Here is a 22,828-nt window from a genome sequence, read left to right as displayed (position 1 = left end):
GCTAGAAACCAAAGTTAAGAAAATCCATTTAATTCAACAACAAACAACAAATTCTTGGAGGAAAAAGAATGTACTTTCTCCTTGGTTTATTTAAAAGCAAATGAAAGTTTAGCTTTAAGGAGGGAAGAGAGATAGGTCAGACTGTCTTTTGCCCGCTTGCCAGATGATGCTAACAAGCCATTGTCTTTCCTCACTCAGGCATGAATGCCTGAGAACTCCTTTTTCTTCTGCTTACCATTGCCTTAACTAGTAATACTCTTCTCAGACAGCAAGATACCTGAATGTCTAAACATTTATCTATACTAATACAGGCTCATTCCATGTGAATGCCTGCCAGGCAGGAACTAGGCTGTCAGCTTCATCCCATCAAAAAGACTTTCAGTCCCAAGGACTGATGGCAGGTTCCAATTGTTAAGTCATTCTTGCTTGAACTGAATTTTAAAGTCAGGCTCCTACTGTTAAAGAATGGAGCTCAAAGAGGGTATTTAACCAGAAATGTTGCAATTCTAAATATAATACTCTTGGCTATGGATTTTGTTCTTGTTGTCATTATTTTTTAAATTTGGGTACTGAGTGAAACTCGAGGGCAGCAAATATTGTGTAAGGGCAACCAATACTGCATAATAGTTCTTGTTTTGGTACATTTGCTTTGTAGTGATTTATTAAGGGAGACTGAAAAAGCCTGATTAAAATGCATAAACAGTGCTGAACAGTAAACAACCATGTCTAAGGATGAAAAAATGGGACCCACATGCTGTGCATGGAAATTGCCCTTAACAACATGGCCTATTGTTGAACAGATAGGAAGCCAAAGGTTGCTTGTAATCAAATTTGAAGTTTCCCATCACTTATAAAAGCAACACTTCCTTGTGCAAACGTTTCAATTTGTTGTAGTTAAAAACTGCTTCCTGACTTAATCCTTACAGAAACCAGGAGTTCTTTTGACTGTCAGGTAGATAGAAAAATTTAGACAGCCCACTAGACTCAAAAAGACAAAATGAAACCAAGTTTGTAAGTTGAGGGAGAAATTACATCTAAAGAACTAGCAGCAGCAAATTAAAGCAGCTATAGAGCTCAAGATAATTTTTTTCTCTTTTAGAATTTCGTTTAAACAGGGAAAAAAAAGAGTTTGATGGGTTGGCTAGGGGCTCACATCACTTCTTTTTTCTCACTCATGAATAAAACAAATTTTAAAGTAAATAACAAAACAACACTCGCTCACCATAGCCTGAATCCAGTCTATGGAAAAAGACTCAAATATGACAAGACTGATCTACTGGACTGAATTATATATGTATACATTATTGTATGATAATTCCTAAAATTTATGATTTGAAGAATATTGATTGTTAATTAAAAAGACACAAAAATTAACTGTAAGTTTTTAGCCATGTTTATTCTTCATTGTATGGATATTCTTTAAAATATTATTTGTACTCTAATCTATAGTGTCTTAGTACCTGGAAAGCACTTTTAAACTGCTCTCATATCTTTCTCAAAGAAATTTAAAGAATGAAAAAAAAGTCATCTTCCATCCTCCTAACCAGATATCTTTGTAGCAGCAATTAAAACACAATTCACAAATCTCTTATTCTTAAGTATTTAGGTCTTTTTCATTTTCCAATGATAATATTGTAATGAACATCCTTATATCATAATATTTTATACCTTTCTAATTATTTATCTTTATCTGGCACAAATTTCCTCACATATGATTTCTATATCATTGGGGTATGAAAATTTCATTTATTGAAAAATAGCCTTCAGGAAAAGTCTTACCAATTTTTCTCTTACTAGTAGTAAATGGAACTGTATTGAAACCAGCACTTGGAGTTATTTCTTCTTAATATGTACCAGGTTAATAAGTAAAAATGGCATCTTTTAAAAATAATTTGCATGTCTTTGAGCACCTTTTAGAATTTTAATAATTCTCTTGATCTGTTTGTTGTTCTTCTTATGTGAATTATCTCTTAATGACATCTTTGAGCCTTTCATAGGGTAATGGGAAGATTAAATGAGAGAAAAATTCACATAAAGTACTTAATACAGTGACTTAAAAATCTGAAGTATTTAATGATAGTTCATGACTTTAGTTACTATTATGGGTATTAATTTGCTTTATCTCTTATTACAGATATAAATAAAAGTAGTCAGTGAAGAAACTCAACTTAAAGTTAAGATAGCATTAAGCATGTAAATGAATACGTGCTTAATAGTAAAAATAAAATTATCCTTTCCATAAAGAACATGAAAGTAAAAATCTGTGGAAGGAAGAAATTCTTGCTAAGTAATTTATTTACACTTCTCCCAATCCCTGTAATCACCATAAGCACTTCCCTTTACATCAGGGACAGAGTGGTGAGTCCAATAGAGATTTAGGGATATTTGTTACCCCAAGAACTGTCCTATGTACCACTTGGGTATGCAGGGGGATACAGAACTGCCAGCTATGGGGAGGGAAACACAAGTCTGGGCCAAGTAGGACGTCAAAGGCCAAGATCAACAACAGAAGGTGCATTGAAGGGGTTCTTACTCCACTTCAAAACCAGAAAGTAGGCTTTTTAGTATGTTAGAGAGAAAGCGGTTAATTTTTCATAAAATCATGAGTATAATTCCACATTTGGCCATAATTGCAATCATCCTGCTAAGCTGAAACTCCTTGCCCCTGAGCTCTTGCCTCACCCATCAGTCATTACATTGCTACAGATGTGTCATCCTAAATACAGGATGGACTTATGCTCTTCTCACCTTGGACACTTAAGGCTCAAACAAAACAAAACAAACAAAAAAGCCATCAAGCCCTAACCTAGCTTTTTCATCATCAACTTCACCTCATTTCGCTGCACATTCTGTGCTGCTGGTATAAGTCTACTCACCACTTCTCAAACATGGACCATGAGTATTTGTCCCTCCAAGCTTTTGCGTTGTTCTCCGAGGCTGAAATGCTCTTTCTCCCTTCTCTGTTGACAGAGATGCTGCATATTCTTCAAAGTCCTACCCAGGTTATTTCCATCAAGTTTAATCACTTCTTCCTTTGGACACCATCTATTTGGTATATTTCCTTCTGCCTTGTATTATTAATGTTTATTTACACAAATGCTTTTCCCTTTAGATTTTAAGCATGGAAGAAAAAGTGACGATTTTTTAATCATGTTTGATTTCCCCACAACCTAGCACAATAGTTCACAAAAAGGAAGTGCCTGCCCAGTAATTATTTCATGAGTCAAACTGAATATTCAATTACCAGTTTTAGTTGCTTTCTATATAAATATGACAAGTATGTCTATGAGAAAAAGACACTCCCCATTAGTTTCAAAGTAGAATTGCCAGATAAAATACAGAACGCATAATTAAATTTGAATTTGACTTTGAAATTCAAATTCAGCTGGATGCCCCATATTTTTATTTGCTAAATCTGGCAACCTTAGTCCGAAGACATGCCAGTTTCACCACTGTCAGGGTTAACTTCAGGGCAACAGTGAATTAGTGAGGGTGTAAATCTGTTCCCATCCAATTCTGCTGTAGTGATATATACATAGCCACCATGAATCCTCTTCATGTAAGGGAAAGGTAATACTTTTTTTAAAAAGGGGCAGAAGAGGGATCCCTGGGTGGCGCAGCGGTTTGGCACCTGCCTTTGGCCCAGGGCGCGATCCTGGAGACCCGGGATCGAATCCCACATCAGGCTCCCGGTGCATGGAGCCTGCTTCTCCCTCTGCCTGTGTCTCTGCCTCCCTCTCTCTCTCTGTGTGACTATCATAAATAAATAAAAATTAAAAAAAAAAAAAGGGGGGGGGCAGAAGAACAAAAGTGGCCACAAATATAGTGGATATTTGAGGAACTTGGGAGAATAGTTCCAGGTATTAATATAAATTCTTCAAATAGCTAGTTGTTCTGATCAACAAGATAGCAAGGTAAACCTTTGCAGGCCCTGAGGCATTTTGTTTTTTGTATCATCATCCAGGACATTTCTTCACACTGCCCTTGGTCTCTCTTTTATAATCTCTCTAGTATCCCAACCACAATAGGGTCATTGTACTGGCTCTTGTTGTGCCAACCTTCCATGTTCAGCTCTGAGGATCCATGTCTGCCCCGGATTATTTGATAAGATCCACTAACTTTACCCCTTACCTGCACTTACCTCTCACCCGTACCACTTTTCTGTTTTCCTAGGGACCTGTGTATTGGTCTAATAATAAACCAATTTGCCATTGTACAATGAGAGGGGATTAATAGAACCCCCAGGATTCTCCTTTGCTCCTAGATAAAATCTGCAGTTTAACCTTCTGGGGACAATTCCTGGCTCTCCCTAAGTCGTCTGATCAAAGAAGGTTGGAATTTCCTGTAGGAGTGGGTGATGTCCTCTGTGAAGTAATTATTTTTTGGAGAGAGGAACCTTGCAATATCCTTCAAATCAAATTATGTGAGCAGCTGTTTGCTGATGAGTTAAGCAGAATCTCTTATTTTAAGGAAATATAACTAGTACATTGAGACTTCACTATTCTGACTATAAAGTAATCTATTTTTTAAAAGGACACCTAAGTTGAACTACTAATCGCCCATAAGGAGCTTTGTAGCTCCTCAGAAGGGTGCACCTATTGCCTTCTCGAGGCTGAGGCCATTAGAGAAAACAACCCTTAGAGTCTTCAAGCCTGGCCTCCATTGAATCATATTCTACCTCTGCAGACAAAAGCTCCCAGGAGTCCATGGCTTCGCTGGAAAAATACTCCCACAGAACCACAGACACATTAAAGTAACACAACTGATTAATTGCAGAGAATACATCTCTGGTCATGTAACATATTGAAAAAGTAACTGTCAGGAAGATAAAGCCAATGACCTTGGCCACTTCAGCAACCGTAGTTGGTCAATCACACAAACTATTAACGTATGTGAAGGAACCAGTAGGGAAACTGTGTCTGCTGAATTAAGCAGAACAGAGGCTGTGCTTGGGTATTCAGAATGCCTTCCAATAGGAGAGTGAACAGCCTTTTATCTGCCAGCATTTGGCTCCACACACTAAAGTTGTGAAGGCCAACATGTAATGTGTGCTTTGGGACTCTGGTTGCTGATATCTGAAACCAACTGCAGATAGCTTTTAAAAACAAAAAGATAAATGTATTAAAGGACATAATGATTCAAGGGAGTGCAGAGCAATTCAAGAGGATTCTCTGACCTCAAGGAAAGAAGACACTAATGAGTACTGAAAATAGGAATCTCCAGAAAATTCACAATCTCGTCTCTGTCTTCCTTCTCTCTGTTTTTCATTCCTTTTTCTCTTCTCTCATCAATTTCCTCTACTTCCAAATCTTCATGGAGATTTGATCCACCACACTGTGGTTAGTATCGCAATAAAAGTTGGAAGGGTGGAATTCTGTGTCTCAAAATGACTCCAGGGGCCTAGCCTCAGTAGGATGGGAGGGAAGGGGGTGGTTGCGAGCTGGACAAACACTACAGAAGCTGTTGGCTGCAGTCACACCTACCATTTCCCTAGTTTTTGCCTGATTAAGGCAAACTTGGAAGAGGAAATAGTGGAGATGCTAGATATCTGATTATATGCTGATGTTAAACTTATGACAAAGCAAATTTTAAAATGGTAGTAAAGCATGCTAAAAATAATTATAACTAAAAAATAGAATGCACTATAGCATATATCAGAAAGTTCTATCCCACGAACCCTAACAGTGCCTTTATCTGTCTTTTGTAATTGTTAAGCAGGATACCTCTTAGAAAGAAAACTTCGTTTAACTGATTTAAAATAACATCATTCTGTTTGGGCTCATAAAGGTTTTTTTTTTTTTTCTTTTATCCTACAATTACTGCTAGCTTACCATTGGCAGAGTTTGGACCTTCCGCCTGAGTAAATTTCCTTAGTGCAATCAGATTTCATTCAAATACTCTCAAAAGAAGTGAAAACCCATCATATAAAAAGTAACTTTGGATGCCATTCAGCTCTGTGATGGGGAGCGAATACATGTGAATGAAGCCTTCCTCAGTGTTTCTCTTCCATTTTTACTCTTTGGTGCCCCTCTCCCTAACGGTTATACTTTCTGGTTATCTGTTACAGTCATTTCCAAGGCATTTTTGTGCTCCCCTCTAATAAAAAAAAATCAGTACATTTCTCCAACTTATGTTTACTTATTTACTAAAATAAGTAAAGTATACATCAAAAAGTGAATAAATAATAAAAACTTTACAATATGTTCTACAATAAATATAAGCAGAAGTTCTAATATTTTCTTTTTATGCCCCAACAATCATCTTGTGTTCTGATCTATTGTTACAGGACAGTCAGTCCATCTGAGTTGAGCTGTTGTTGATGCTTTATTTTTCACATCCTACTGGATGGTTGTGAACTTTAGGTACAGGGTATTCTTGGCTTAAAATGAATTTTCCAAGGCTAAACCTTTCATGTGTAAGTGCCATAAATATTTGTAGACAGTACTGAAAACCACTGAATGGGTGTAAAAGTGATCATCATCATACCAGCAAAGTAAATTTTCTGAAAAAAAAAAATTGGAAAAAGTTAGACATGGTGGTATGGCTAGGCTTTGGGCAGTAAGGCTACATACACTGAAGTATGTAGAGCAAGGATTCAGGCTTTGACTGACTGAAATAAACAGGACCCTACAAAAGAGAAAGGGAAGCCAGTTAGATAATGATACTTTTCAATGACCAACTTATCTTGCTTTTTCTTTACATTCTTTCCTTTCGTCCGCTCTCAGACTCTGAGACTGTGAGGTGATGCTGACCCTGCCAGCATTTCAGATCAAAAGGAAATCCAGAGAGATAGTAACAAATAAACCAGCAATCCCATCTCTTATTTATTTTTTATTAAAATTCAATTTGCCAACATTTTTAAAATTTAAATTCAATAATCCTATATTTTAATAAAACCCTTATCACAAAAGGAAAGACCAAAATTTAACAACAAACTAAAACTAATATTTATTAGAAGAATGACCAGCAAAGGATATATTTTTTTTAAGATTTGATTTATTTATTCATGAGAGACACATAGAGAGAGGCAGAGACACAGGCAGAGGGAGAAGCAGGCTCCCTGCAGGAGCTCAGTGCAGGACTCGATCCCAGGATCCCAGGATCCCAACCTGAGCCACAGGCAGATGCTCAACCACTGAGCCACCCAGATGCCCCACAGGCAAAGGATTTATATCTCTGATGTATAATAAGTATATACAAATTAATGAGAACAATAATATTGTCCACTAAGTAAATCAGCAAAGGCTAGTCACAAAAGAAATGATTAAGAAATGTGTGGGACAATGTTCAATTTTCTTTTTTTTTAAAAAAAAGTCCTAAATTAAAACAAGATATTATCTTTCCTCTCTCAAATTAGGAAAGATTTATATTGTCACAAAGGTACGGCCAGAGCTTGAAATGAGCAGTTGAATTCATCACAGGTAAAAGGATATATTAACCTGATCTTTTGGAAATCAATATTTCCATACAGATCAACAGCTGTAAGATGTATATTTCCCTCTGTTTAGTAACTCTTCTTCTATTAATTTATCTTAAGAAAATAAAAAACAAAGATTTAGAGACCAATTTGTTTACTGACATACTTTATGAAGAATTAAAAAATTTTTAAAGAACAGGTTATTTTATGATAGAAAAATAGGTAAGTAAACAATGATCTAACTACACAATACATCATTGTTCAGCTTCTACAATTTGTTTATTAGGAAAGCTTGGTAGCATGATGGATGCTTATGTTAAAATCATCATTGAAAAAAAGCAGGATATGCAGTTGGCCTACAGTAATAACAACCAAGAAACGAAATACATAGAAGGCACTAGGTACAAGTAGCCAAAAATTCTGCGTTATTTTTCTTGGTTGCTGGATCTATGAATGATTTTAGTTTCTTCTTTCTATAGTTTCATTTCTATTTTTATATATCCTTTCAAATTTATATTCATGTAACATATTTATTGAGGACATATCTACCATGTTCCAGATACTATCCTAAGTGCTTAGGATAAAGCAATGACAAAAACAAAATATCTACTCTCAATAGTGCTGCCAGATTTAGCATAAAAATATAGGCATCTAGCTAAATTAGAATTTCAGATAAACAATGAAGAATTTTTCCATATATGTATAGTATTTTACTTGGCAACTCTCTCAAGGAATTTAACTTAGTGGGGGATAAACATTCTATAGTGAGCATGATTTAATTTTTTTATTTTATTTTTTATTTTGGAAAAATACACCTAACATATAATGTATCCTTTTGACCATATGAAAGTGTACCAGGCAGTGGTATTAAGTTCATTCACAAGGCTGTGCAACCATCACTACCATCTAGTTCTAGAACTTCTTTATCACCTCAAAGGGAGAACTCTACTTATTAGGCATTCACTCCTCATTTTCCACTCTCCCCAGTGCCTGTCAATCACTAATCTGTTTTTTGTCTCCATAGATTTGCCTTTTCTGGATATTTCATGTAAATAGAATCGTACAAGATGTGGCCTTTTGTGTCTGGCATCATTCAGCTGATGTTTCTAAGGTCATCCATGTTGTAGCATGTATCAGAATGCCATTCGGTTTTGTGGCTAAATAATACTCTATTGTGTGTATATACCACATTTTGTTTATCCATTTATCTCTTAATAGGCATTTGGGTTGTTCCCACTATTTGGCTATTGTGAGGTATGTATTAATTTTATATTTAAAAGAGTAAGTGTGAGTTAAACTATTAAAAGCCCCAAGGGATGATGAAAATCTTTCTCAGAGCCTCCTCTCTCTCAGTATAATATAGTTAAATAACTGAGTGATAGAGAGGACCAAGCAATATTTAATCAAGACAAAAATAATGTTTTAAACAGAATAAAATAAAATGTGGCAGATACAAAGAAGTATAAAATACCGATCTTGCAATCAAGAAGCTTATACCAAATTCTAGGAAATGAAAGTCAAAAGTCCAGCATGTAATCACAGCAAGGCTACTCTGCTTCTGTTAGAGACAGCTGACTTTAGATGACCAATTCAGGGCTGCCCCTAGAACAATAGGTAGGGCACATCACATCTGCATGATTAAAAAGCTTACCAAAAAAATATGCTTCCCAGAAAAAAAGCAAAGATAAATCCAAATTTATCTTTTATCCAAAGATAAATCATATTTTCCAACACTTAAACATAGAAAATTTCAGAAATATGGAGTTCCTCTTCCAGCACTTCCTCGCAGCCTATGTAGGATGACTGATTCCTGCCTTCCCATATTTAGAGAATGCTCTTTTGTTTTATATCCTCTGAGGTTTTCAGACTTACATCAGTAAATTCTTATTCCAACAGCTGGGAAAGCTGGCTGGCAAAACCTTGTGTTGGCATCATCTCAGAGCATTATGAAGCATAAGAGATAGAAGCGACATGGGGGCACCTTCACACTTCCTTTTCCTTCGGCAGTAGCCCAAGCAACCGGTGCGTGACTCAGAGCCGAAGAAGACACAAGAGGGGTGATGGGAAGTAAGATGGGGTGCTGAAGAGCAGAGTCAGAGACTCCAGAGTCATCAGATCTCATCTGTGTTTCATTTAGTTCATTCCTTCTTCCAGAATTTGCCAGACTCTTCTTCCTTTGCCTTTGCTCCAGTTACCTGCCTTATCTTACCTCCTCCTGCTGCCCACCGACAAGCATTTTACGTGTTTCTCCCTTAAGGTTCCCTGCAAACCCTACCTTCTTCAAAGAGGCTTTGCCAATCTTCTTGTTCTTCTTTGGAAGGTTTTGGAAAGCCTTCCAAAGAGGGTTTGCTGATTCTAATCCCTTCCTTCCAAAGAAGGAAGATCTAATTTCTTCCTTCTTTAAACTTCATCTCCTCATGTGTGTTATAATTGCTGAATAGTCTACTTATTTATTTTTGTGTTGGCATTTGTCCTCTTTGCCCTATTGCCATTGAACAGACATAATACAGTCCCAAAACATTGTCTCCTCATGATAGCAACTACATTCCACTCGTTTCTAAATCCTCCTCATCTTTTTCATTTATCCTGCCACACAATCTTGACTGGTTGACCCCTGTCATACACAGGTTTGATGTTCAGAAGAAAGTATTTAATGGATGAAGAGTTACTTTTTGAAGATTCCAATTTCAGAGGCAAAGAGGTCTCTTCAAATACAAAACACCTGAATAACAAGATAGTGATGTTTACATCTCACTGCAGGCTGGAAGTATTCAATTCTCTACATTATCTTGATAGATGAAGCATCTCTTCTCTCCTTTTGTTCTTAAAAGAATTTGTCTTTTAGGGTGTAAAAAGGAAAATTTAGCTCTCCTCTCGCTGGGTACTTCCCAGAAAGTACTCTTCCTTCATCTTCATTTTTTTTCCTTTATTATTTTTCTATCCTTCATTTCTCAATTTAACTTTCTACACCAAATCATATAAACTTTTGTCTGGTTACTATTTTAAGATTTTTTTTTTCTGTAGTAGTAACCCAAATATTACAAATGATCATACACTAGACTAATTTCTGCATTTATGTGAAAAGTGGCAAAATAGCACTCTCAGATGGAGAAAATAACCAAAGCATTAATTTCCTTAATGCAAAGCACCTGGGGATATTGTTGTTATCATATTGCCCCAATTGCAATATAGTTGTCAACACTTGACTTTATCAACTTATCCATCCCTTCAACAAATAGCTGTGGCTATGATGTCTGCGATACTGAACTAAGTACTACAATACTAGACACTGACTTGTTTTCATCCTAATTCTGTTCTTGTTCTCTTTTACCAGAACAAACTTTTCCACCATCCCTTAAGAACCACTGTTCTCCAGGGGTTTGTTCTTGAGTCCCTTCCTTCTATTACTGGGAATGGCTAATATCTGACACGGATACAATCGCTTCCCTCTCTGGAGCCAGTGGTGGATTCTAATCACCATTCCTAGTGCTCTTCCCCACTATGCCTGAGAAGGGCCTTAAATGCTTTCTTAACACGGCATTTCAGAAAGCTTGCTGTCATTTGGAGGTGATAATGCAACAGGACGTCTTTCTGCTTCCCCTGAACCTCTCTCCTTGATTGATCCCATTGACTTCTGTGGCTTCCCTTTTCACTTCTGGTAAGATGACTCCCAAACTCTACGTGACATGTTCCCTGAGTTCTAGATTCATATTTCCAAAAACCTAAAGTTCTTCCCCAGTTAGTGTTTCAAACTCAGCTTGTCCAAAACCAAATCATGTTCTCCATGAACTTACTCTTAGGAATTACTATTTGCAGTCACTCAGTCTAGAGACTTTAAGCTTATCTCTTTCTCTTATCTCTCACTGCTTATCTGCATATGCAGTTGGTCATTAAGTTATATTCATTTTACTTCATAAATGTCTCCTAAATATATTATTTCCTATCCTTTTGCACTTCCCTAGTTTAGCCCTTTACAGATTGCCTTCATGGATTCTTGTAATAGCCTCTATCATTCTCTGTGAACAAATTACTCCCTCTCCCGATTATCCTCCACCTTGCCATCAATTATTTTCCTAGATCAATGATCTGACTATATTAGTGGTTTCTTTCATTTCCTTCAATGGATCCTTGAATTCCTTCAGTGTCACCAAGAGAAATATCGAATTCCTTCTTAGCAGGACAGCCAGAGCCCCGCACATGCTAACACTATGTGACCTTTCCAAACACATTTCTCATCACTTCCCCAACTCCAGGCTTCCTGCCTCAGGTGTGCCGGTAGAGCTATTCCCTAAATACACCAGGAATTTTCACACCTGTGTGTCTTTGCTCATGCTGTGCAATCTGCATAAAATGCCTTCCCCCCACTAACTGCCTAGGAAAATTCTCCTTCAAAGTCTATTTTTCCCCTCTTCTTCTGTCCCCTTACTGCCCCCCTCTATCCCAGCTTCCATTAATGGTACATGTTGCTATGTTTTATGGTGGTTAGTTGAATCTGCTCCACCAAGCTGTTTACGCCTAACATAGTCTTATCCAATTTTGTATCTATATTATGAATAGCAGAGTTCCTAATATAGTAAAAGATGAGTGAATGTTCTTGGCATATACCAAAGCAAAGCATGCCCCATATTCTAAATCACTTTTCTCTTTAAAGAGTAGCTGGTTAGTAAGGAAAAAAAAAAAAAAAGCTGGTAAATTTGGCTTATATGTGAGTCTTATCACATGGTCTCAAATTAGAAATTATTGAGTTGCCAATATTTTCCCCAAGCCTCCAGTAAATTTTTTTTTTTGGAAAATTATGCAGTGAGGTGATTCATCCAGACTTTGTAAAACAAAATTATCCCTTCATTTTCTTGTTTTAGAAACAAAAATAAAACCATCAATGCTTGATTGACATAAGTGGAAAAACCCTTTTGTTTTGTGTAATCCAGTGTTTTCATTAAGTAATTTGCAGAGTATGAAGAGGAAAAGAGCCTTTGTAGGGGGTTCCAGAGGCATTCTGCCCAAGAAAATCTGATTAATTTGAATAGTAGCGTTGGAATCTCCAACCATACCTCGTAAAAGCCATCCGGAGGGAAAAGGACTTCATAGTTACAAACTACTTCTACTTCTGGATAGAAATCCCATTATCCCATTTCATGCTGCCTACAAACAAGCCCCTGGAAGAAAATGTTTCATGATACTCTCAGGCTAAAACCTGCTTTAAAAAGAGAAACCTGCTTATGGTGGTGGTAGCACATAGTTATACAATCAAATTTTAGTCCATGTAATGACATAACTCTTTACCATAAAACTTTAAATATGAGAAGGTGTATCAGAGATTTAATGCACCCTAGATTGTAAAATAAAGCTAAAGCAGCAGTGTTGGTGGCAGGTGCCCCTAAGCCAATCTGATAATATTTACCTGTATTATAAAACTGTATTTAACAAGGCGAATAGGATTAGTGATGAATAGTGTAGTTTATGAGAGAATAAGAGCCTGCTGTCCAGATTCTGCTGTCAGCACTTCCTATTGGGATTGTTTCATGAACTATGGCAGTTGATTTAAACGGCACAACTCAAAGTTTATGCAGAAGCACTAAAAAATGGATCAAGAGATAGAAAGGGAGGGGAAAAAAATCCCAGTAAACCAGAATACCAGTAAGTGAATCTTTACTACAAAGAAAAAGATGCTGGATTACAAATGAGCACCCTCTTTAGTTTGCGAGCTAACGCAGTGTGCAGGCTTGGATAAAGGGAATAATGGACACCTTCTGACACCAGGCTGTGTGTCTGGTGAGCATCCCTCAGTGCAAATGTTAGTACTGTGTGAGTATTTATTGTGTTTCTATAAAGTCCTAATGAGCTCCTTGGGTGAGAGTGAAACCCTTTGCTTTTTCACACTGTGCTCAAGACCCCTAAACTTCATGGGGTCAAATCTAAAGAAAGGGTAATGGACCATGAGGTCCAGCTTAATAGACCTGATATTAACACAGCAGCAAGAATGTCACCAAATGCAAAGTTTAGGGCAAGCAATGAATGAAGTATTTGTTACACTTAAATAATATACAAAGGTTATAGCAGAGTAGTGGCACTATATCAATGTCATCATTGCAGGCCTTTGAAAATCTGCCACGTATGAAATAACCCCGTAACACACATCTTTAGGTTACAATAGATGAATTTGCTTTGCAAATAATAGATTAGGCTAGAAAGCTATGCAATTACAGTAACTACCTATAGGTATTTTTAGATATTAAAAATCCCTCGTCTTTAGGAATAATCCAATAATAGATATTACCAGTACCTAATATTCGTATGACAGAAATGTACTGCACTCCATGTTGATTATACAGTTCATATACTTAAGTGTACTTTTTTTCTAAGTGAAATAATTTTTTTTTCCTCTAGTGGTCTGATTTCTTTAGGATAGGACAGCAGTCCCTTGCTTTGAAACGGGTAAAACATAACCACACTGAGTATGATGTCATGACGCAGAACCACTTGTATAAACACAGGACTCTTTCACCAGACTCCTTTGTCCGTATATTTGTTAGCTCATCACAATAAGCCTGGTTCGTTATTACAGTAAACTTCAGTTCAAGTGATGGAATGTAAGCCACAGACTTGGGATCTGAGAGCACTGCTGTCTGTGGTTTTGTTCGTAAGTTAACTTTGAATACATCATCACTCTCTCACATGGGTAAGAATGGGAAGATCTCAGGGCATGAGCCAATAAAAATATTTGTGTGCTCGTTCACCTTTGTGTTTTTATTTCCTGCTGGGTTAAATACTTTTCTCTGGAATCAACTCAAGTCGGTTGTAAATTATTTGAGGACAAGGGCTCTATTTCTACTTCTGCTGTTTTATGTTTCTATTCCCAACATCAAAGACAAAGCCACAGTATTGTCTACACACTCCACACCTCATGCATTTATATAAGAAAAGTTATTTGGTACCATCTCCTCTTTGTTTCCATGACTTGATTATCACAAAAGTGGAAAATTGCATTTATTCAGGAAATTCAGGCAGTGTACTTTCAAATTAGTTAGCTAACACATGCTATTATGAACCTGTAACAGCTAACTTACTCTCTGCTAACTCTCCATTCATTTTGCATGAACTTGATTTCCAAGAGTCTGCACCATCCACCACTTGTCAGAAGTTACTACCGCTTTCATATTTGTAAAATTAGACCAGGTTCAAAGAGATGAAAAACCTCATGGTTTCAGAAAACTAGTTTCAGTGCTTAAGTACATAAAGTAAGGACATTTACAAACAAAAATGCTTCTAGATTCTCTAAGTTCCATGGTTACTGTTGTCATTTCTCTTTGATTGACCTCTGATGACTAATAGGGATGGAAAGAATGACATGACTATTTTATGTGTTGCCGTTTTTAAAGGAAATACGCAGAAATTCAAAGGTGGAAACCAATTACTTTTTATTATTAAAGGAAAAGCCGGAGGCACTTATCTGTTGATGAGGTTGACCCTTTAAAAGGGCCAGTAGGAGCCAGCCAAATGTGTGTGATACAGGAACATCAGAATTCTGACCTACCTAAAAATATCACTTCCACCAACCCGCCAGAGCACCTAGGGTTTCTGTTATTGGAGTCTTTACTGTGCATGAGAGCATCAGTTACAGATGGTCCATCAAAATGCAGACAAGTGCACTGACCCAATAATCTCCATTCTATCTGTGGTTTGTATTAGGTAAGGGCGGGCTCTAGTCCAGAGCAGATTGTCTGAACCACAAAAGAGGAAAGATTTGAGTAAAATGGGAGGTGAGGGGAATTCTGGAGACTCAGGAGATCCCAAGGCACTAGGCATGGATATTAAGAAGGCCCCACTTGAGAGAGTAGGGTGATGCTGAGGACTTCCTTCTTCGAAAGTGGGCATGATGCCTCATTATGCCAATTAGTGAATTGTTTCTAAAGGTTTCCCTAGGGCAGCCCGGGTGGCTCAGCTGTTTAGTGCTGCCTTCAGCCCAGGGCCTGATCCTGGGGACCTGGGGTCGAGTCCCACATCAGGGTCCCTGCATGGAGCCTGCTTCTCCCTCTGCCCATGTCTCTGCCTCTCTCTCTTTCTGTGCCTCTCATGAACAAATAAATAAAATCTTAAAAATCTTTAAATAAATAAATAAATAAATACATACATACATAAAATAAAGGTTTCCCTAAAATTAGCTGTTCTTAAAGGAATTTAAACATGCAGAGGTATAGTTTTTACACTAAAAGTTAGTGTAGAATTCATTTATTCTACTATAATTTTGACAGTGAGTCCAAGACAAATGTTCAAAAAGAGGTACTCCCACTTCCAGCAAAGATGGAATCAAGCAGACAAGATTTACCCTTCCACCACATATACACATCTGTAAATTGAAAACAATTATTTTTGAGACGCTTGGGTGGCTCAGCGGTTGAGTTTCTGCCTTTGGCCCAGGGTGTGATCCTGGAGACCTGGGATCGAGTCCCACATCAGGCTCCCTGCATGGAGCCTGCTTCTCCCTCTGCCTGTGTCTCTGCCTCTCTCTCTCTCTCTCTCTGTATGTGTGTCTCTCATGAATAAATGAATAAAATCTTTAAAAAAACATACAATGTTTTTCAAGACCATGAACATTAGGAAGTGAAGGACAGTGATACCCAAATGATGATTTTTCTTTACAAATACTCTTTAAGAGCAATTTGAGATTCACAGCAAAACTGAGCAGAAAGTACAGAGAGCTCCCATATATTCTCTTCTATCCTGACACAGCCTCTCTGAGTGTCAACATCCCACACCAGAGTTGTACACTCATTATAATTGATGAAGCTACATTGATACATCCTCATCACCCAAAGTCCATAGTTTACATCAGGATTTACTCTTGGTGTCCATTCTATAGGTTTTAACACGTGTATAATGACATGTATCCACTATTCTAGTATACAAAATCGTTTCACTACCCTTAAAATCTATGTCCTGCCTTTTCTTTTTTTCTTTTTAAAGATCTTATTTATTTATTCATGAGAGACACAGAGACAGAGAGAGGCAGAAGGAGAAGCAGGCTCCATGCAGGGAGCCCGACGTGGGACTCCATCCCAGAACTCCAGGATCACGCCCTGGGCCAAAGGCGGCGCTAAACCGCTGAGCCACCTGGGCTGCCCTATGTTCTCCTTTTCATCCCTCCCTCCCTGTTAATCCCTGGAAACCACTAATCTTTTTAGTGTCTCTATAGTTTGCATTTTCCAGAATGTCATATCGTTAGAATCATACAATGTGTAGCCTTTTCAGATTGGCTTCTTTCACTTAGTAATAACCATTTGAGATTCCTTCATGTCTTTTAGTAGCTTGTTGTGCATTCCTGTTTCCTATTTAATGATATTCTATTGTCTGGCTGTACTATATTTATCCATTCACCTACTAAAGGACATCTTGGTTGCTTCCAAGTTTTGGCAATTATGTATAAAGCTGCTATAAACATCCATGTGCACATTTTTGTGTGGACATAAGCTTTCAGCTCCTTTGGGTAAATAACAAGGAGTGCAATTTCTGGATCAGATGGTACAAGTATTTTTAGTTTCGTAAGGAGCTGCCAAACTGTCTTCCAAAGTGGCTGTATTATTTTGCATTCCTGCCAGCAATAAATGAGAGCTCCTATTGCTCCACATCCTCTCCGGCATTTATTGTTGTCCGTGTTTAAGATTTTAGCCGTTCTAATAGATATGTAGTATTTCCTCATTGTTGTTTTAATTTGCATTTCCCTAATGAGGTATAATGCTGAATATCTTTTCATAAGCTTATTTGCCATGTTTTTATCTTCTTTGATGAAGTGCCTGTTCAGATCTTTTGCCCATTTTTTAATTGGGCTGTTTGTTTTCCTATTGTTGAATTTAAGAGTTCTTTGTATATTTTGGATAACAATCTTTTATCTGATATGTCTTTTGCAAACCTTTTCTCCCAGTTTCTGGCTTGACTTCTCATTCTCTTGATAGTATTTTATACAGAGCAGAAGATTTTAATTATAATGAAGTCCAGCTTATCAAGTGTTTCTTTCATGGGATCATGCCTTTGGTGTTATATCTAAAAAGCCATTAATTTACCCAAAGTTATCCAGATTTTCTGTGTTATCTTCTAGGAGTTTCATTGTTTTGTGCTTTGCACTTCATTCTATGATCAATTTTTATTTCATTTTGTGAGGTATATAAGGTCTGTGTCTTGTGTGTGTCAATTATTTTAACATCATTTCTTGAAAAGACTTTTTCTCCATTGTATTGTTTTTGTTAAATATCAGTTGACTATATGTATATGAATCTATTTCTGAGTTCTTTATTCTGTTCCATTGATCTATTTGTCCATTATTTTGTCAATACCACACTCTCTTGATCATTGTGGTTTATAGTAAATCTTGAAGTCAGGTAGCATCAGTCCTCCAACTTTGTTCTCCTTCAATATTGTGTCACTATTCTAGGTCTCTTGCTTCTCTGTATAAAGTTGAAATCCGTCAATATTCTCAAAATAACTTGCTGTGATTTTGATTGCTATTATACTGAATCTATACATCAAGTTGGGAAGAACTAACATCTTGACAATATTGAGTTTTCCTATCCTTAAACATGGATACCTAAGGTGATGGATTTTTAAAAATATTTTGCATGTAAATATATAAGAGATGCTTTAATTGGGAAAATTACTGGTACATTATTTAAAAACAATAATAAAGTCAGTGATTTTTTAAAAACAATACTTTTTATGACTTTAATTATAAAAATTAAATATCCCCAAATTTTTTTACAAATGCTAAACAATTCATTTAGTCAAGAAATAGTTATTGAATTCTAATAGAAGCCAAACACTACACAAGATGCTGAGAATACAAAAGCATAACAAGACAAGGTATCTCTCCTCTAGAAGCTCACAGTTTGGTGAGGAATGAAAAATAGGAGATTTCATTATTGTGTCATAAGGGTTACTGATAGATGTAAAAGCTACAGGGTACTCTGGGATCAACTAGGGGCAAAACTTAGCTTGAAGGGTCAAGGAAGGCTTCCTACAGAGGGTGACATTTAAGCTGAGATGACTCCTTCTCTTCTCAACTTTTAAATATTGAAGGATTCCATCTTCTTCTCTATCTACATCTGATCTCCTGATGATTACATCCATTTTAAGACTAAATAACAGCTTCAGTTCCTGGGGCCCAGCACTAATATCAGCATTCCTGACTTTTCTCTTGAACTTAGGCTCAGATATTCATCTGCCTGATTCCAGCATTCCTGACTTCTCTCTTGAACTCTAAACCCAGATATCTAACTGCCTACTAGACATCTACATCTGGATGTCTAAGGAGTATTTCAAATTTAATATAAGACAATAATCTTGATTTTTTTCTCCAAACTCAATTTCTCCACAGGCTTCCCACCTTAGCAACCCTGTTGTGTAGCCTGAAAACCTTGGAGTCACCCTTGACTTACTTCTTTTTCTCTCATTCTACAGTCAATTTATCAGCAAGTTCTGTTGACTAATTTCAAAATAAATCTCAATTTCAGGGACCTCTCCTGCTATCTCCCTAGCTTACCCCCATCATCTCTTGTCTGAACTATTGTGGTAGATTACTGGCTTTTCTCCTAATTCCAGCATTGTTCCTCCACAGCAGCCTGAGTGATATATATATATATATATATAAAATATATATTTATATTTTATACTGTGGTGTCAGTTTCCTGCTCTCTGTTTTTCATAAGGCTTCCTACAACACTCAGATTAAAATCCAAATTTCATACAACAGCAAATCTAGATTATTTGACCCCTGCTTACTTCTCATTTGTTTCCTACTGCTCTACCTTTGGTTTACCTCCCTCTTACTACAACTGGCCTGTGTGATAATCCTCACAGGTGCCATTCTCATTTTCATCTTAAAGCCTTTGCATTTGCTCTTCCCTCAGCCCAGAACTTTCCTCAGATTTTGGCAGGGTTCTAGACTTGCCCCTCACCTTTCAAGGGCCCAGAGCAAAAGTGAAAATAGAGATTCTTCTTGTGTTTAAAATAAGACAACAAATTGCCAAATAAAGTATATTCTCTAGCCTTGACAAATAGACTCTCATGGTGACAGTTTTTCTTTAATGTAAAGCCGTGGTTACTCTATGATATAGTAGACAAAATATCAAAGATTACTAAATGTAATAATTTTATAATGACTATCAAAATTTTAATTAAATTAAGAAAAATGAAAAAATGAAATTATATTTCTTTTTGGAAAAGGTACATAGATTGCAGTAAATATTTTTATGCATATAAAATGATCCACAATTCGAGTGTTCAGTGTCCTTCTAATTTCAATGTAAAAAGTTGAATTAATTTCTATCTCCAAAACTACAAATCAGACAATGAGGAAAAGGAAGAAAGTGGACATTTGGCACTAATGGGAAATAATTTTTCATTATGCAAGAATCTGTTCTTTCCTGAGAAGAATCTGACAGTTCAATTAACATGTCTTTTACCTTAGCACCGCTGTTACTCCTATCCTCTCCAACATGAACAGCAGCACAACTCAGCCACCCTTAACAGTGTTAGGACACTGGCCTTTTGTTTTGAGGTCACGGCACAAGAGATTTTTGACAAGAGTTTCCCTGGGGCCTGAGCAGTTTTATTCACGAGAAGAGACATTTAGGGTCACTAGATGTGCTGTGCCAGCACTGAGTGCCAGACCCTGAGTAACAGAAGCACTCATGTGTTCTTTGATAAATTTGTTTTTGTGTGTTTGTGATATGTGGGTCCCTCTAACGAGCAGAGCCTGGGGAAGCTGCTCTCTTGCCTGAGTCTAAGGGTGGTATTACAAAGCTCATGCCTTTGATTCTTTCAGGCTTTGATTCAAACACCACCTTTTAGATACTCCCAACATACATACATATGCATGCACACATAAATGCCTACATATATACTCATGTGCCCTTATAATTCTCTAGTCCCTCTTCAGAGTACTTATTACACCTGACATCTGTTGTGTATTAATTTTTTATTGTATATGTCTCCAACTAGAATGTAAGCTCTGTAAATAAATACTCCCTTCTTTCCTCTCTAGGTCACTGCTGGGCAGTGTGTGTGTGTGCTCAGGGGAGTGGGCACAGGAGCATCAGCTAGAAAGGTCACCAGGAATGCCCAATTTGCTATTACCCAGGGATACTTCTGACTAATACCATAAAATACTACTGGTTTTCATTTTTTTAAAGGATTTTATTTATTCATGAGAAACAGAGAGAGAAGCAGAGACATAGGCAGAGGGAGAAGTAGGCTCCCTGAGGGGAGCCCAATGTGGGACTCAATCGCAGGACCCCAGGATCATGACCTGAGCCAAAGGCAGATGCTCAACCGCTGAGCCACCCAGGTGTGACATACTGTTTTTCAGATTTGTGTGTTTACTATTAAAACCAAGGGAATCTGTTGATAGCATTTTAGTTTGGGAGTGGGGAAATTAAGGCTACTTGCAGGCATTCATGCCCTTTCAATTTTCTGCAGTGAGAATTTGAGGGCATCCTCTGAAGTCCTTTTTCTCCCTCTGTGGCCTCCTTAGCTTGTGTCCTTGAATGAGCTTAGAAGCACATTACCAAAATCAGACCCTCCCCCTTACAAATGTCTGCATGATACTATCATTTACTAAGTAATAAAATGTAAAATAATAAGGATATTGTCCTAGCCTAATAAAACTCAATGGAAGAACAATTAGCAAGCAATAGCAATCTAAATGCAAACAAAAATAAGTATTCTTTAAAGATTTTATTTATTTATTTATTTGAAAGAGAAAGAACTTGAGTGAGAGAGCAAGAGTGAAGGGAGGGACAGAAGGTAAAACAGGCTCCCCACTGAGCAGAGAGCCAGACGTGGGGTTTTTGAATGACCTGAGCTGAAGGGCAGATGTTTAATCTACTGAGCTACCCAGGCACCCCAGAAAATAAATATTCTTATAAACAGAAGGCTACTGTATTTCCTGAGCTCTCTTTCTTTCTTTCTTCTTTCTTTCTTTCTTTCTTTCTTTCTTTCTTTCTTTCTTTCTTTCTTTCTTCTTTCTTTCTTTCTTTTCTTTCTTTCTTTCTTTCTTTCTTTCTTTCTTTCTTTCTTTCTTTCTTTCTTTTTTTCCATTTTCTTAGTCTCTTTCTCTCAAACCAGCACTTTGATTATACCAGTAAAAAGCACATAAAGGAAATCATTGTAAAAATAAAGTTAATATATCATGACTGAAGCCAAAAATATATAGTTTCTTTATAATAGCAGTGAAGGAAAAAATGTAGAACTCATCCCATTAAGAGGGTTATTAATAACACTTCACTAATAACATAGTGACTTCACTAGGTCAGCAGTTTAGCTCAAACAGTCCCTGACAGCAAGCAACCTCATCAGAGTTTGGTTCCTTTTTTCTTTTGAAACGTTTCTTCGTGAAATTGTTTCTGGTGTGCCTGTGTCAATGGCTTCAAAGCATTCCTCTTTTCTTTTCTTTTTTTTTTTTTATTTTAAACTTTAAAATGTATGTTCTCCCTACAGAAGTTTTGTACAGTCTTCTAAGCTGTTGGAAATTGAATCTTTTCATGGCAGTAATGATGATCAGTTAGCTGATGTAAACATTCAAGAACTCTCCAAAACGTCTGCATCAAAAGCTAAGTAAAAATAGGAGATTTCATGTTTCATTCTAAAGACTTAGACTCTTTTAAAAATAGACATCAAAAATTAATAGTGATTTGCTCTTTCCTTGGAAAACTCTGCCATCTAGAATTTATATGTAGGAGTCTATGGTTAGAAAAATGAGATAGACCTCATAGTTTTAGGGAGAAGACATGTTGGACAATTCTATACACAATTACCAGGAAGAGAAGGGAGAAAGGAGAAAAGGAGATCTTAGTTATAGATTCACAGTGTTTCAGGATGAGAATTATATAATGTTCTCAAAATAACTTTACTTCAGGTGCCAGTAGTTCTACAGGTATAAATTGCATATGGTTAATAATCATGGCTCTAGATTTTCCTTAGATGAAGCCTCCAGTTATCTGTAGAAGGGTATATTTTATTAACAAGCCTTTATTAAATTACTATATGCCAAGAAGTGTGCAATCCACTAAAAACGTAAAATTTAATTCACATTCCAGTGAAGAAGAACTACCTATTAACACACACACACACACACACACATACACACACACACACACACCATTTAATACCCAAAAGAATTGAAAACAAAACAAAAGGATCGAAAACAGGGTATTGAAGAGATAGTTGTACATCTGTGTTCATTGTAGCATTAAGCACAGTAGCTAAAACTTGGAAGAAACTCAAATGTCCCTGGACAGATGGATAGATAAACAAAATGTGATACACACATACAATGGAATATTACTGAACCTCAAAAAGGAAAGAAGTTTGGATACATGGTATAACATGGTGACCCTTGAGGACATTATGCTAAGTGAAATA

The 22,828-nt window shown here is 36.8% G+C and overlaps 1 long non-coding RNA gene across 1 annotated transcript in view; it reads right to left on the bottom strand.

The window, feature by feature from the left end:
- Positions 1-6,195: 6,195 nt before the first annotated feature.
- LOC144296958 (uncharacterized) overlaps positions 6,196-22,828 on the bottom strand; it is a 58,894-nt gene continuing 42,261 nt past the window's right edge. Inside the window, exon 3 of the long non-coding RNA XR_013363922.1 lies at positions 6,196-6,502. This is a non-coding gene — a long non-coding RNA (uncharacterized LOC144296958). The remainder of the gene's footprint in view (positions 6,503-22,828) is intronic.

Source organism: Canis aureus, chromosome 25 (genome assembly GCF_053574225.1).
Source record: "Canis aureus isolate CA01 chromosome 25, VMU_Caureus_v.1.0, whole genome shotgun sequence".
NCBI lineage: Eukaryota > Metazoa > Chordata > Mammalia > Carnivora > Canidae > Canis > Canis aureus.
The sequence above is the reverse complement of the archived record's forward strand: the minus strand, read 5'-3'. Positions and strand labels throughout refer to the sequence as shown.